The 15726-nt window shown below is 50.0% G+C and overlaps 1 long non-coding RNA gene across 1 annotated transcript in view; it reads right to left on the bottom strand.

Moving 5' to 3' along the window:
* The window catches only part of LOC137518000 (uncharacterized), a 246625-nt gene extending 235382 nt beyond the window's left edge, over nt 1-11243 (bottom strand). The window contains exon 1 of the long non-coding RNA XR_011020726.1: nt 11063-11243. This is a non-coding gene — a long non-coding RNA (uncharacterized lncRNA). The remainder of the gene's footprint in view (nt 1-11062) is intronic.
* Nucleotides 11244-15726: the final 4483 nt, after the last annotated feature.

Raw genomic sequence — 15726 nt, 5'->3', positions numbered from 1 at the left:
AGTGTGAGGTCCGTGGTCTCACACCCAGGGGCTGGTCTAAGGAATAACACAGATATACAATATTCCTAGTCTGGGGTGTAAGGTCCGTGGCCTCTACACCCTGGAACTGGTCTAAGGAATAACACAGATGATATACAATATTCCTAGTCTGGGGTGTGAGGTCTGTGGTCTCTACACCCTGGAACTGGTCTAAGGAATAACACAGATGATAATACAGTGAACTGGCTAAGTGTGGATTCCCAGGTCCACCTGGTTCCACCACACTAAAGGATCTGACTAGGTCTGAGTGCTAACACATAGGTATTCGCAACGCCAGACAACCAGCAACTGAACAGCAAGAGATATATATAGTTAGAGTGACCAGACGTCCCGGATTGCCCGGGACACGTCCCGGATTCGGGGTCCGCTGTCCCAGGCTTAATGAGGTCCCGGGAAACGTCCCGCTTTCAGCAGCGGGACGTCCCGGCCTCGGGACTCTGGCCACTCTCTCCTCAATGAACTGGCAGCGGCGTCTATAGACGCCGTGCCAGTTCATTGCCCGCAGCCCCGCTCCAGCCTCCTCTTCCGGTGTCTGTTTCCGACACCAGCAGGCGAGCAGGGCTACGGCAAGATGGCTGCCGGAGCCCTGTACTGGAGACCTATTTGTGTCACTAGTACAGGGCTTCGGGCGCCATCTTGCCGTAGCCCTGTCAGCGCGGGAGACCAGAGCAGGAGGAACAAGACGGTCCCGGGACAGAGCAGCGCGCCAGAGGCCGGACACTTCTGCCAGGTGAGTAAATGCTTTCTTTTCCAGGTGAAATGTTTGCCCGCATTGTTTCTTTTCCAGGTGAAATGTTTGCCCGCATTGTTTCTTTTCCAGGTGAAATGTTTGCCCGCATTGTTTCTTTTCCAGGTGAAATGTTTGCCCGCATTGTTTCTTTTCCAGGTGAAATGTTTGCCCGCATTGTTTCTTTTCCAGGTGAAATGTTTGCCCGCATTGTTTCTTTTCCAGGTGAAATGTTTGCCCGCATTGCGTTTCTTTTCTGGTGAAATGTTTGCCCGCATTGTTTCTTTTCCAGGCGAAATGTTTGCCCGCATTGTTTCTTTTCCAGGTGAAATGTTTGCCCGCATTGTTTCTTTTCCGGTGAAATGTTTGCCCGCATTGTTTCTTTTCTGGTGAAATGTTTGCCCGCATTGTTTCTTTTCTGGTGAAATGTTTGCCCGCATTGTTTCTTTTCTAGTGAAATGTTTGCCTGCAGTGCGTTTCTTTTCTGGCGAAATGTTTGCCCGCAGTGCGTTTCTTTTCTGGCGAAATGTTTGCCCGCATTGCGTTTCTTTTCTGGTGAAATGTTTGGCCGCAGTGCGTTTCTTTTCTGGTGAAATGTTTGGCCGCAGTGCGTTTCTTTTCTGGCGAAATGTTTACCCGCATTGCGTTTCTTTTCTGGCGAAATGTTTGCCCGCAGTGCTTTTTTTTTCTGGCGAAATGTTTGCCCGCATTGCGTTTCTTTTCTAGTGAAATGTTTGGCCGCAGTGCGTTTCTTTTCTGGTGAAATGTTTGGCCGCAGTGCGTTTCTTTTCTGGTGAAATGTTTGGCCGCAGTGCGTTTCTTTTCTGGTGAAATGTTTGGCCGCAGTGCGTTTCTTTTCTGGTGAAATGTTTGCCCGCATTGCGTTTATTTTGTACCGACATGTTGCCCGCATTGCGTTTATTTTGTACTGACATGTTTGCCCGCATTGCGTTTATTGTCTGGTGAAATGTTTGCCCGCATTGCGTTTATTTTGTACTGACATGTTGCCCGCATTGCGTTTATTTTGTACTGACATGTTTGCCCGCATTGCGTTTATTGTCTGGTGAAATGTTTGCCCGCATTGCGTTTATTTTGTACTGACATGTTGCCCGCATTGCGTTTATTTTGTACTGACATGTTTGCCCGCATTGCGTTTATTGTCTGGTGAAATGTTTGCCCGCATTGCGTTTATTTTGTACTGACATGTTGCCCGCATTGCGTTTATTTTGTACTGACATGTTTGCCCGCATTGCATTTATTTTATACTGACATGTTGCCTATTGCGTTTATTTTCTGGTGTCCGGGGTAACTGTTACTGCATTTATTATTTAATGGTCATAGATGGCTATGTTTGCTGCTTTGTGGTTACGGTATACTATTAGCATCACACAGTTTCTGCACACCCATGATACAAAGTCTCATTTGTCCACATCATGGTGTAAACACTGCTTTCTTATGCCTTGCTGTTACATCATTATGTTAGCTCCGCCCATACAATGTCATGGCCACGCCCATTTTTTCGGCGCGCGCCGCAGCCCCCCTCCCCCAGTCTTCGCCACTGCACGCTCCTCACTCCTTCCCACCTTTCGCCGTGGCGCGCTGCGCGCGCCGCCCCCCCTCCCCCCTCCCCGTCCCAGGTTGGACCCACAAAAATATGGTCACTCTAATATAGTGGAGCGCTCCCCAGCGCCGCCCAGCTCCAATCAACCAATCACCTGCTTAGCTGGGATCAGCTGACCGCCTCGATCAGCTGACCCTTCTCCTATTGGCATAAAGAGCCTGTTTTGCGGCGCGCGCGTAGCTCTCCATCTGTGTGCACTACTAGGTCCAGGCAAATTAGAAGCATGCTGCTGCGGGGAAACCGCCGCTCTGAGCGCGGATTCCGCCGCCTCACTGCCAGAACGCGCAGCGGTTTCTCCGCAATCCGTCACACCTCCCTTCTTACCTACGCAGAGTCCTGAGCAGAGTGTAAATGAGAAGTTAATACTGAGGTTCCTCTAGCTACCTAATGCTAAGGGGTAGAGCTGCTCAAATCCGAATCCGGGAGATACCCAGATAGTTGCTATCCGGATATCTCCCAGTAAACCTGCCGGGGGGGGAGGGAGTTAAGCTTACCTGTCTGATGTCTTCTTCGTCCGTCTCTGGTGCCTCCCACGATGCGTTCCACACGGCGGTCACGTGACTACAAACACTTCCTCCTTCCGAGTTGAAGGAGGAAGTGTTTGTAGTCACGTGACCGCAACGTGGACCGCATCGTGGGAGGCGCCGAGGGATGGACGAAGAAGGCGTGAGACATAGTAAACTTGACCCCCCCCGCACAGGTTTACTGGAACATATCCGGATAGCAACTATCTGGGTATCTCTCAGATTCGGATTTGAGCAGCCCTACTTAGGGGCACCTGTAGCTACCTATGACAGGCAAGGGAAGTAAAGGAGAAGTGACAGCTGGGACAGCCAGCACACTTGTGGTGGAGTTCGACAGGTGTTTGTAGGTTCATAGAGGGCGGAGTCTAGGGTGCCGGGACATCTGTGCCTATAGGCTCCTGTGAGGTAAATCCGGGGCTGCCTATAGACATTGGTGGCAGGCAGAAGTAACCTGTAGCGTATGGATGCAGAAACTTGGAAATTCCTACAGACATTGGTGGCAATCTAAGGGTCAAACTCCCTTATAGTAGTCAAACAAAATGGCTGATTTGGCAAGGAGTGCTTTTGCAAACTTGTAAAGTTTTGTTAAATAAGTAGCATTGTAAATGACAAAATAAGCACAGTATGATTTTGCTATTTCTTTCCTGCTGTGAAGTTTGATGAGAAGCACAAAGCTGCTTTTGAAGCCCCTGTAAGGAAGTATAGATATCCCCAGCATAAAAGGGAAATCCACAAAGCATTACATACAGTGCTGCCCATAATTATTCATACCCCTGGCAAATTTTCTGCCTCCTAAAAGACAACAAGACGATGTACAAGAGGCATTATTGGGGAAAAAAACATTTCTCACCTTTTATTTACATTTGAGCAAAAAGTGTCCAGTGCTAAATTATTCATACACTTCACACACTGTCACAGTCTGTGGGAAAATCCAATGTTCTATACCATTCCAAATAGTCCACGCTGTTCTAAAGAATCCTAATTACCTTGATTCATTGGGGGCCACGGGCATAACAATAGGGATGCAGCCCATGCTCTCGTGGGGGGCCCGCTCAGGGCCGTGTTTGGGGGGCTGGAGGGGTCGCAGCATGAGGGGAGAGCTTGGTGGCACGTCGGTGAATAGGGGGGACGGTCCCCCCCTCCCTCACCTTGGGCTCTCTCCCCTCTGCGCTCCCCTCCAGCATTGAATAAAGTGTATGCAGGCGGCGGGGCAGCGGCAGATACATCCCTTCCGTGCGCTCCAGCGCGGACATTTCTCCCTCTAGTGTCTGACGCGACTTCCTGTTTATACAGGAAGTCATGTCAGAAGCTAGAAAGAGGAACATCCGTGGAGCGCACGGAAGCTATCTGCCGCTGCCCCGCCGCCTGCATACACTTTATTCAATGCTGGAGAGGAGCGCAGAGCCAGAGGTGAGGGAGGGGGGGACCGTCACCCTCCCCACCGACGTGCCACCAAGCTCTCCCCTCATGCTGCGACCCCTCCAGCCCCTAAGAATTTCTCCAGGGTGGCCCGGCGATTCCTAGTTACGCCCCTGTATGGAGCAGCTGTTTTAATCAACTCAACAGGTGAAAAACAGCAGCTCTCTGCAATTGGTTTGTGAACAGACATGGCTAAAACAAAGGAGCTCACTGAGGACCTGCGGCTGCCCATTGTGGCTGCTCACAAATCAGAAAAGGGCTACAAGGCCATTTCTAAATGTTTTCAAGTTCCAGTGGTTACAGTGCAAAGTATTATTAAAAATACAAGAAGTTCCGCACTGTGGAAAATCCAGAGGACATGGTCGGAAGCCAAAAGTGACACCTGTGCTTGCCAGGAGGATAGTGAGAGAGGAGAAAAATAATCCAAGGATCACCACCAAGGCCATCCGGGTGAATCTGGGCTCTGCTGGTGGCAATGGCTCAAGTCAGACAATCGAACAGACACTGCACACTGCTGGGTTCCACGGATGCAGACCAAGGAGGACGCCACTTCTCCAGATAAGGCACACAAAAGCTTGCTTGGCCTTTGCAAATGCTCATCTGGACAAAGAAGAAGAGTTCTGGTCTCCTGTGTTATGGTCAGATGAAACACAAATTGAATAGTTTGGTCACAATGATGTTTCCTTCATTTGGCATAAAAAAGGGGAAGCCTTCAACCCAAAGATCACCATCTTCAGTGTCAAACATGATGGTGGGAACCTAGTGCTTTGGGGGTGTTTTTCAGCCAATGGACCAGGGAACCTAATCACAGTAAACGGCAGCATGAAAAAAGAACAATACATGAGGATTCTCAACGACAACATCAGGCAGTCTGCAGAGAAACTTGGCCTTGGGCACCAGTGGACATTTCAGCATGACAATGACCCAAAACAAACAGCAACAGTCAGGGCCGGCCCGCTCATGAGGCGGGGTGAAACATTTGCCTCAGGCGGCACATCAGGGGGGCACCCGCCTGCCCATGGGTGGGGGGCCGCCCGCCGAGCTGGAGGAGTAGCGGGCAGAAAGGGGGTATTGGGCCTAGCGGTGGGGAGGGGGGTCGGACCCCCCCCCCCTCCTTCGCCTGGATCTTCCAATCTGCGCTCCCTTCCAGCTGTAAATAGTTAAGTACCAGTGTGTAGATTAAGAGGCAACGGGCGGGGATCACTCACCTCTTCCGCGTTCCAGCGAGCACTCCACTGACGTCACTTCCTGCACAGTATTGTAAGTGGACGGCGTTGCAGGAAGTGACGTCAGTGGAGCGCACTTTGGAACGCAGAAAAGGTGAGTGATCCCCGCCGGTTGCTTCTTAATCTATACGCTGGTACTTAACTATTTACAGCTGGAGGGTAGCGCAGATCGAGGGACCCAGGTGAGGGATGGGGGGGGGGCCTCCCCACTGCTAGGCCCAATACCCCTTTCCTGCCCGCTATCCCTCCAGCTCGGTGGCCCCCCCACCCACGGGCGGGGGGGGGGGGGGGGCTTGGCGATTTTTTAAAAATTTTGCCTCAGGCGGCAAAAAGTCTAGGGCCGGCCCTGGCAACAGTGGTGAAGATAACAACATTAACGTTTTGGAGTGGCTCAGCCAGAGTCCTGACTTGAATCCAATTGAGAATCTGTGGAGGGAGCTAAAGATCAGGGTGATGGCAAGAAGACCCTCCAACCTGAAAGATTTAGAGCTCATTGCTAAAGATGAATGGGCAAAATACCTGTGGAGACATGGAAAAAGTTGGATTGCAATTATAGGAAGCGTTTGATTGCTGTAATAGCCAACAAAGGCTTTTCTATTGATTATTGAGACGAGTATGAATAATTTTGGACTGGACACTTTTTGCTCAAATGTAAATAAAAGCTGAGAATTTTTTTTCCACTATAATGCCTCTTGTACATCGTCTTATTGTCTTTTGGGAGACACCTATGCCATTTCCCGTCTAAAAATTACTTGCTGGTTGAATAAAAGTAACTTTAAGTCAAAATTTGCCGGGGTATGAATAATTATGGGCATCGCTGTAAATGTAGTCCCAATTTATATCAGTGATTGCAGATCATTTTCAAACGCCTTTTAACCCATTCTCATAATCTACTTTTAAAGGACAACTGAATTGAGAGGCATATGGAGGCTGCCATATTTATTTTCTTCAAAATGATATTAGTTGCCTAGCAGCCCTGCTGATCTCTTTTGCTGCTGTAGTGTCTGAATCACAACAGAAACAAGCATGCAGGTAATCTTGTCAGACTTCAGTCAGAGCACCTGAACTGCTGCATGCTTGTTCAGGGCCTATGGCTAACGTGCGCCTGTAACGCTCCCCCAACGCACAGCAATGTAACACAAGTGGGCTGTTCACACAGCCCACGTTGCGTTACATGTAACGCTGCACGTTCTGTGCAAAGTGCAGCATGCTACGGCGTTGGAGCGGCTATAGCCGCGTTAGACTGTTTGCACATGCGCAGTGGGGGGCGGAGAGGAGGCGGGGAGAGACAGCTACAGTAGCCGCGCACATGGCTACTTAATATTCACTGCACTGGCGGGCGCTGATTGGCCGCGGGACCACGTGATGCGGAGTGTCTCGCTCCGCATCACGTGGTCCCGCTGGCCAATCAGCGCCACTCTGGGAGACATTATAGGACTCGAGCCGCCTAACGCGGCTCACTCTACCGTCGGCTCTTGCAGCACCATACATTGTGTTAGGTGCACGTTATGCGACCATAACGTAGCACCTAACGCAACGTCTTGGTGTGCAAGAAGCCTAAAAGTATTAGTGGCAGAGGATCAGCAGGTCTGCTAAGCAACTGGTATTGTTTTAAAGAAAATAAATATGTCAGCCTTCATAATCCACTCATCTTAGGTGTGCTTTAAAGAGACACTGAAGCACAAAAAAGATACATAAGTCTAATATTGTTTCCAGTACAGGAAGAGTTAAGAAACTCCAGTTGTTATCTATGCAAAAAAGCCATTGAGCTCCATGACTTTCAAAGTCGCAGAGAGTTCTGTCATCTGAAGCTTCTTATCTCAAGTGTCAGGCACTGTAATTTTTTTTCTTCTGCAGAGAACAGTTCAAAAGTTCATAGACCTGCTCTGTAAAATCATTTAGAATGCTGAGTAGTGTGTAAACTGCAAATACTAGAGAATGATGCAATGTTATAAAAAAAACACTCTATAACTGAAAATAAAAATATGAGAATATTTTCTGTGCTTCTAATATTCTAGTAATTATTCGTACTACGCAACCAATTCATTATATCATCATTTATTTTTTCGCGTAACTGTCTCTTTAAATCGGCATTTTTAATTCATGCCCAAAAAGTGATACGTTTGATATTGGGGTGGGGGGGGGGGGGGGGGGGGGGGGGGGGCAGCGTCAGATTCGGTGCCACAAGGCTGATTCCTGATCGATTTCAGCATGAAATCGATTGGTAATCAACATGCTGTGTATGGGCAGCTGACAGATTTCTCGATCAGAGCGAGATTTGTCTCTTAAGGTGGCCACACACCATACAATAAAATGATCCGATTTTACAGTAATTCGATAAAAACGATCGTATCTCTCAAAAAATCGAAAGCATTTTTTTTCATTTGACTGAAAAATCCGATCGGATTTCCCGTTTTTACAATTTAAATCGATCCAATATGCCAGATAATTCTCTTCAATTTCTACTGAAGATTGTATGGTGTGTGTTGGATTGTTAATTTATTAATATACACACCCTAGCAGGGGCGTAGCTAGAAATGACTGGGCCCCATAGCAAATTTTTTGTATGGGCCCCCCCCCCTCCCCTCCCCCCCCCTCCCCTCCCTCCACCACCCCCTCCCCCCATTTCACCAGAAAATAATTGTAAAGTGAGCAGCATTTCACCAGAAATGAATTGTAAAGTGGGCAGCGTTTCACCATAAATAATTCAGGGCTGTGGAGTCGGTACAAAAATCTTCCGACTCCAACTCCTCAGTTTATGAAACCATGATTCCAACTCCGACTCCAGATACCCAAAATGGCTCCGACTCCTCGACTCCAACTCCTTAGTCTAATACTTAACAGGGCTGTAGATTTTGTACAGAAATCATCCGACTCTGACGTTTATGAAATCAACGACTCCGACTCCAACTCCGAGTGCCCAAAATTGCCTCGACTCCTCAGCCCTGAATTAATCGTAAAGAGAGCAGCATTTCACAATAAATTAATTGTAAAGAGAGCAGCATTTCACCAGAAAATATTTGTAAAGAGAGCAGCATTTCACCAGAAAATAATCGCTATGTGGGGGAGCATTCACCAGACAATAATCGTTATATGGGGAACTATCACCAGACAATAATCGCTATGTGGGGGAGCATTCACCAGACAATAATCGTTATATGGGGAACTATCACCAGACAATAATCGCTATGTGGGGGAGCATCCACCAGACAATAATCGCTATGTGGGGGGGAGCAGTCACCAGACAATAAAAGCTATGTGGGGAGCAGCAGTCACCAGACAATAATCGCTATGTGGGGGGAGCATTCACCAGACAAAAATCATTATATGGGGAGCAGTCACCAGACAATAATCGCTATGTGGGGAGCAGTCACCAGACAATAATCGCTATGTGAGGAGCAGTCACCAGACAATAATCGCTATGTGGGGAGCAGTCACCAGACAATAATCGCTATGTGGGGAGCAATCACCAGAAAATAATCGTTATGTGGGGAGTAATCACCAGAAAATAATCGTTATGTGGGGAGCAATTACCAGAACATAATCGTTATGTGGGGAGCAGCCACCAGAAAATAGTCGCTATGTGGGGAGAATTCACATAATTGTTATGTGCGCAGAAAATAAACCAATCCTCGCCCCCCCCCCCACACAGCAGCCAGGCACATGTAGCATCATGGCCGCCGGCCAGGTATGGGTGGCGGTTGGCAGCAGCCAGCAACTCTCTCTCCCCATCCCCCTCAGCAGCCAGCACCTCTCTCTCTCCCCATCCCCCCACACACAGCAGCCAGCACCTCTCTCTCTCCCCATCCCCTCACACACAGCAGCCAGCACCTCTCTCTCTCCCCATCCCCTCACACACAGCAGCCAGCACCTCTCTCTCTCCCCATCCCCTCACACACAGCAGCCAGCACCTCTCTCTCTCCCCATCCCCTCACACACAGCAGCCAGCACCTCTCTCTCTCCCCATCCCCTCACACACAGCAGCCAGCACCTCTCTCTCTCCCCATCCCCTCACACACAGCAGCCAGCACCTCTCTCTCTCCCCATCCCCTCACACACAGCAGCCAGCACCTCTCTCTCTCCCCATCCCCTCACACACAGCAGCCAGCACCTCTCTCTCTCCCCATCCCCTCACACACAGCAGCCAGCACCTCTCTCTCTCCCCATCCCCTCACACACAGCAGCCAGCACCTCTCTCTCTCCCCATCCCCTCACACACAGCAGCCAGCACCTCTCTCTCTCCCCATCCCCCCACACACAGCAGCCAGCACCTCTCTCTCCCCCATCCCCCCACACACAGCAGCCAGCACCTCTCTCTCCCCCATCCCCTCACACACAGCAGCCAGCACCTCTCTCTCTCCCCATCCCCCCACACACAGCAGCCAGCACCTTTCTCTCTCCCCATCCCCCCACACACAGCAGCCAGCACCTTTCTCTCCCCCATCCCCCCACACACAGCAGCCAGCACCTTTCTCTCCCCCATCCCCCCACACACAGCAGCCAGCACCTTTCTCTCCCCCATCCCCCCACACACAGCAGCCAGCACCTTTCTCTCCCCCATCCCCCCACACACAGCAGCCAGCACCTTTCTCTCCCCCATCCCCCCACACACAGCAGCCAGCACCTTTCTCTCCCCCATCCCCCCACACACAGCAGCCAGCACCTTTCTCTCCCCCATCCCCCCACACACAGCAGCCAGCACCTTTCTCTCCCCCATCCCCCCACACACAGCAGCCAGCACCTTTCTCTCCCCCATCCCCCCACACACAGCAGCCAGCACCTTTCTCTCCCCCATCCCCCCACACACAGCAGCCAGCACCTTTCTCTCCCCCATCCCCCCACACACAGCAGCCAGCACCTTTCTCTCCCCCATCCCCCCACACACAGCAGCCAGCACCTCTCTCTCCCCCCATCCCCCCACACACAGCAGCCAGCACCTCTCTCTCCCCCCATCTCCCCCCCCCCCCCACAGCAGCCAGCACCTCTCTCTCCCCATACCCCCCCCCCCCCCCCCCCAGCAGCCAGCACCTCTCTCTCCCCCATACCCCTCCCCCCCCACAGCAGCCAGCACCTTTCTCTCCTCCCATCCCCCCCCCCCCCCACAGCAGCCAGCACCTTTCTCCCCCCCCCCCCCCCCACAGCAGCCAGCACCTTTCTCTCCCCCATCCCCCCCCCCCCCCCCCACAGCAGCCAGCAACTCTCTACACCCCCCCCCCCCCCCCCCTCCCCTGCCAGCAACTCGCTCCCCCCATCCACCTCCCCAGCAGCCAGCAAAAGCAACTCTCTCTCCGCCCCCCCCCCCAGCAAATCTCTCTCTCTCTCTACCCTGCCCCCCCCCCCCAGCACCAGGTTGCATCATGGCCGCCCGCTGGCCAGGTATGGGTGGCAGGCTGGCAGCAGCAGGCAGCAAGTCCCCCGGGCTGGCCCCATCACCCACCCACCTCTGTCCACTGCAGGCAGCAGCACCAGTGAGGCACGCGTCCCCACGCACGCACAAAGTACTTACAAGCTTGCGTGGGACGGTGCACGGTCGGGTCAGGTCGGTGTGCTCCGCTCTCCTCCTCGGTCCTCTCCCTCCTGCTCCTGGTCGCAGCCAGTCAGACAGTCACCACGAGGTCTGACTGACTGTGGAGTCTCGGAGAGATTGAGTCACTCTCTGACTCCTCCTGCTGTCTCCTCCTTCTGCCTCCCTGGCTGGCCGGAACTATACAGTAAGTGTCGGCCCGGCAGCCAGGGAGGATCAATGCGCCGCCACGTGGTCCCCCTCCTCACCAGCCACCTTATCAGAGGTGGGGGGCCGGGGGAGGGCGGCGCGCCTCTGTTTTAAAATTATCGGGGGGGGGGGGGGGGGGGGCGGACGGGCCTGAGGGGGGGCCCTGACGGCATCATTAAAAAAAAAATAAAAAAGTCCAAAAAAAGTCCACTGACTCTGCACGGGCCCCTGTGGCGTAGGGATACCGCGGGCCCCATAGCAACGCTACGGCGGCTATCCCCGTTGCTACGCCACTGCACCCTAGCAATTTTCTCTGAGTTTTTCAATCATTTTTATCATAATTGAGGAAAAAATTGAACGTAGGTGTGTGGTACATTGGTCATATTTTTGAAATGTTACAATCAGTCAAAAAAATTGATTGCAATTAAATTGAACAGATATTTAAAAAAATTGTATGGTGTGTGGCCACCTTTAGTTGAATCTGCCCATGATCACCTGATGATGGGCAGTTCATTTCTGTTTGGTGAGCACAAATCTCACACTATCAATATTCTACTTATCAATACACCTACCTGCCCATTGTCAGTCCCAGAAATGAGCGGATTGCACACGGTCAGCTCAGCGCCAGGAATGAGGCAATCACAATGAATGCATTGTCACTATCAGCGGAATAAAGGAGACAACACTTTGTTTTTTTTTACATCAATTTTCCGTTTATTGCTTGTTCAGCAGTGGCTACTACAGAGGATGATCCCTCCCCCGCAGCATGGAGATGGATGAGCCAGAAATGGAAGTGGTATGCACAGACCCCATTGTCCACATACTGTACAGATCTCCAGACTAAATAAATAACATTTACATATTTATATATCTATATATGGGTATAAAAAAGCTGAAGCAATCAAAGTTGACTTACATCGCCCACAGACGGGCGAATCTTCACAGCTGGGAGATTTGAGCTGTACCCCCCAAAAACACACTCGTACAGAAAAATGAAAGTCCAGGCTTAAAGACAAGGCAAAAGTCACAGTGTATATCCACCTGAACGTTAAAGTGTCCTTGTCGAATCTGAATGCCAGAGGCAGAACCTGTGTGGGTTGGACTAGTGACATCACTGCTGTTGGGTTAGAGCAACCAATCAGAATTCAGTTTACTAGACAATGAACAGTGAAGGTTGACCTTAGGTTGGTTCAGAATGCTAACTAAACCGATTTGTTGTTTGTTCAAGATACCTATCATAACGGGTAAATTTCACTTTCATACATTTTCAGAGTTACGATTCTGATGATCTGTGGGGTATTTGGTATGCATGCACTGCTTTGGATTTGAATGCAAATAATTATTCATTGACCTTTTCTAATCAAGAAGAACAGTAGATCAGAGTTTTGGCCTTCCAACCACAATCATATTTTTGGATACCATTTGGGAACCGAAACTTACAATGTACTTATCTTTTTTTATCTAGACTTTTAACCTGATGAAATCAGTGTGTTGCTTTGAGACAGTTTCGTAAATTAATTACTTCTGTATTCAAATCCTGTTGCTCCACGACCCTTACTTTGGATAACTCAACTAACTTTTCCATACATTTAAATTTTTTGGGATGCCCCTTTGGGATATTTTTGTAATGGTTATGATCGTCTACAAACTGCTTGAACCCTCACTAACCAACTTCATTTAAGTTTGCTGTCATCTGAGTTGGATACCAATTGACTTCCATGGATGAATACACTTTTACACACAGCAACATCACAATAGGGATGCAGAGAGTGCAACCTTGCAAGGGCCCTCCTTCACATGTTGTATTAGTTTTAAATTTATTCTGTGCTGGTAATGATCACTTCTATACATACTTTGAATAGTGATAATTATTACCAAACTGTTCCCCTCCCCACTTACACCTCTCTGACACTGATTGTCTCCTCCTCTGCTTACACTTCTCTGACACTCCAACTGTCCCCTCCCCTGCTTACACCTCTCTGACACTGTTGCAGTCCCCTCCCCTGCTTACATCTCTCTGACACTGCAGCTGTCCCCTCCCTGCTTACACCTGACACTGTGCCTGTCCCCTTCCCTGCATACACCTCTCTGACACTGCAATGGTCTCCTCCCCTGCTTAAACCTCTATGACACTGCAGCTGTCCCCTCCCCTGCTTACACCTCTATGACACTGCAGCTGTCCCCTCCCCAGCTTACACCTCTCTGACACTGCAACAGTCTCCTCCCCTGTTTATGCCTCTCTGATACTGCAGCTATCCCCTCCCCTCCTTACACCTCTCTGACACTGCAACAGTCCCCTCCCCTGCTTACATCTCTCTGACACTGCAGCTGTCCCCTCCCCTGCTTACACCTGACACTGTGCCTGTCCCCTCCCCTGCATAAACCTCTCTGACACTGCAACAGTCTCCTCCCCTGCTTAAACCTCTCTGACACTGAAGCTGTCCCCTCCCCTGCTTACACCTCTCTGACACTGCAGCTGTCCCCTCCCCTGCTTACACTTCGCTGACACTGCGGCTGTCCCCTCCCCAGCTTACACCTCTCTGACACTGCAACAGTCTCCTCCCCTGTTTATGCCTCTCTGATACTGCAGCTGTCTCCTCCCCTGCTTACACTTCTCTGACACTGCAGCTACCCCCTCCCCTGCTTACACCTCTCTGACACTGCAGCTGTCCCCTCCCCTACTTACACCTCTCTGACACTGCAGCTATCCCCTCCCCTGCTTACACCTCTCTGACACTACAGCTGTCCCCTCCCCTGCTTACACCTCTCTGATACTGTGCCTGTGACCCCTCCCCTCCCCTGCTTACATCTATCTGACCCTGCAACGGTCTCCTTCCTTGCTTACACCTCTCTGACACTGCAGCTGTCCCCTCTCCTGCTTACACCTCTCTGACACTGCAGCTGTTCCCTCCCTTGCTTACACCTCTCTGACACTGCAGCTGTCCCCTCCCCTGCTTACACCTCTCTGATACTGTGCCTGTGACCTCTCCTCCCCTGCTTACACCTCTCTGACTTTGCAACGGTCTCCTCCCTTGCTTACACCTCTCTGACACTGCAGCTGTTCCCTTCCCTGCTTACACCTCTCTGATACTGTGCCTGTAACCTGTCCCCTCCCCTACTTACATCTCTCTGAAGGTGGCCACACATGATACAATAAAATGATTCGATTTTACAGTAATTCGATAAAAATGATCGTATCTCTCGAAAAAAATCTAAAGATCCGGAATGCCAGATATTTATTTTCAATTTCTACTAAAGATTGTATGGTGTGTGTTGGATTGTTAATTTTTATCATAATTTTTATCATAATTGAGGAAAAAAATGAACATAGGTGTGTGGTACATTGGTCATATTTTTGGAATGTTACAATCAGTCAGAAAAATGTATTGCAATTCTTAAATTGAACAGATATTTAAAAAATTGTATGGTGTGTGGCCACCTTGAGACTGCACCTGTCCCCTCCCCTGCTTACACCTTTCTGACACTGCGACTGTCCCCTCCCCTGCTTACACCTCTCTGACACTGCAGCTGTCCCCTCCCCTGCTTACACCTCTCTGACACTGCAGCTGTCTCCTCCCCTGCTTACACCTCTCTGACACTGCACCTGTCCCCTCCCCTGCTTACACCTCTCTGACACTGCAGCAGTCCCCTTCCCTGCTTACACTTCTCTGATAATGTGCCTGTAACCTGTCCCCTCCCCTGCTTACAGCTCTCTGGCACTGCGACTGTCCCCTCCCCTGCTTAAACCTCTCTGACACTGCACCTGTCCCCTCCCCTGCTTACACCTCTCTGACACTGCAGCTGTTCCCTTCCCTGCTTACACGTCTCTGATAATGTGCCTGTAACCTGTCCCCTTCCCTGCTTACAGCTCTCTGGCACTGCAATGGTCTCCTCCCCTGCTAACACCTCTCTGACATTGCGGCTGTCTTTGGCAGCTTTTGGTGCTTCACATCAATTATTATGTATATAGAATGCGTGAAAGACCCAAAGTTAAACTCAGACTGGGATCCCTAGCTTCTCAGCTAAGCACCTGTTTACACAATATTGTTGCTCTTTGTAACATCTTGGTGAAGTAGTCCAGAAAACAATCTTAGTAGACATTTTAAAACCACAGGTGCCTCCAACATGTCAGAGTGACAGGTACACTTTAAGGCAACAGCGCATTTGGGCTTAATTCACATATACAAAAGCAACACAGACAGGCTGGGCTTAGAGATAGTCCAGCATATATAGAAGTAAAACAGCCACTACACAGCAAATACAATTTCCAAAGTGTAAAATAGACTTCAGATAAAACTATGCGTCATAAAGAGATTTAGGCAATATTATTTACAATTCACATTTTATTGAAAAGAAAACGTACATTCATCGTATTGTAATGTGCTATTATTGAACCCTATATACAAAGTACTGTACATGAAGAGCATTGCCAGGGACTGGGCAGGGCTGCTGAAATA

Source organism: Hyperolius riggenbachi, chromosome 5 (genome assembly GCF_040937935.1).
Source record: "Hyperolius riggenbachi isolate aHypRig1 chromosome 5, aHypRig1.pri, whole genome shotgun sequence".
Classification (NCBI taxonomy): Eukaryota; Metazoa; Chordata; class Amphibia; order Anura; family Hyperoliidae; genus Hyperolius; species Hyperolius riggenbachi.
Note: the sequence above shows the minus strand (reverse complement) of the source record. Positions and strands in the feature narration are given on the sequence as shown.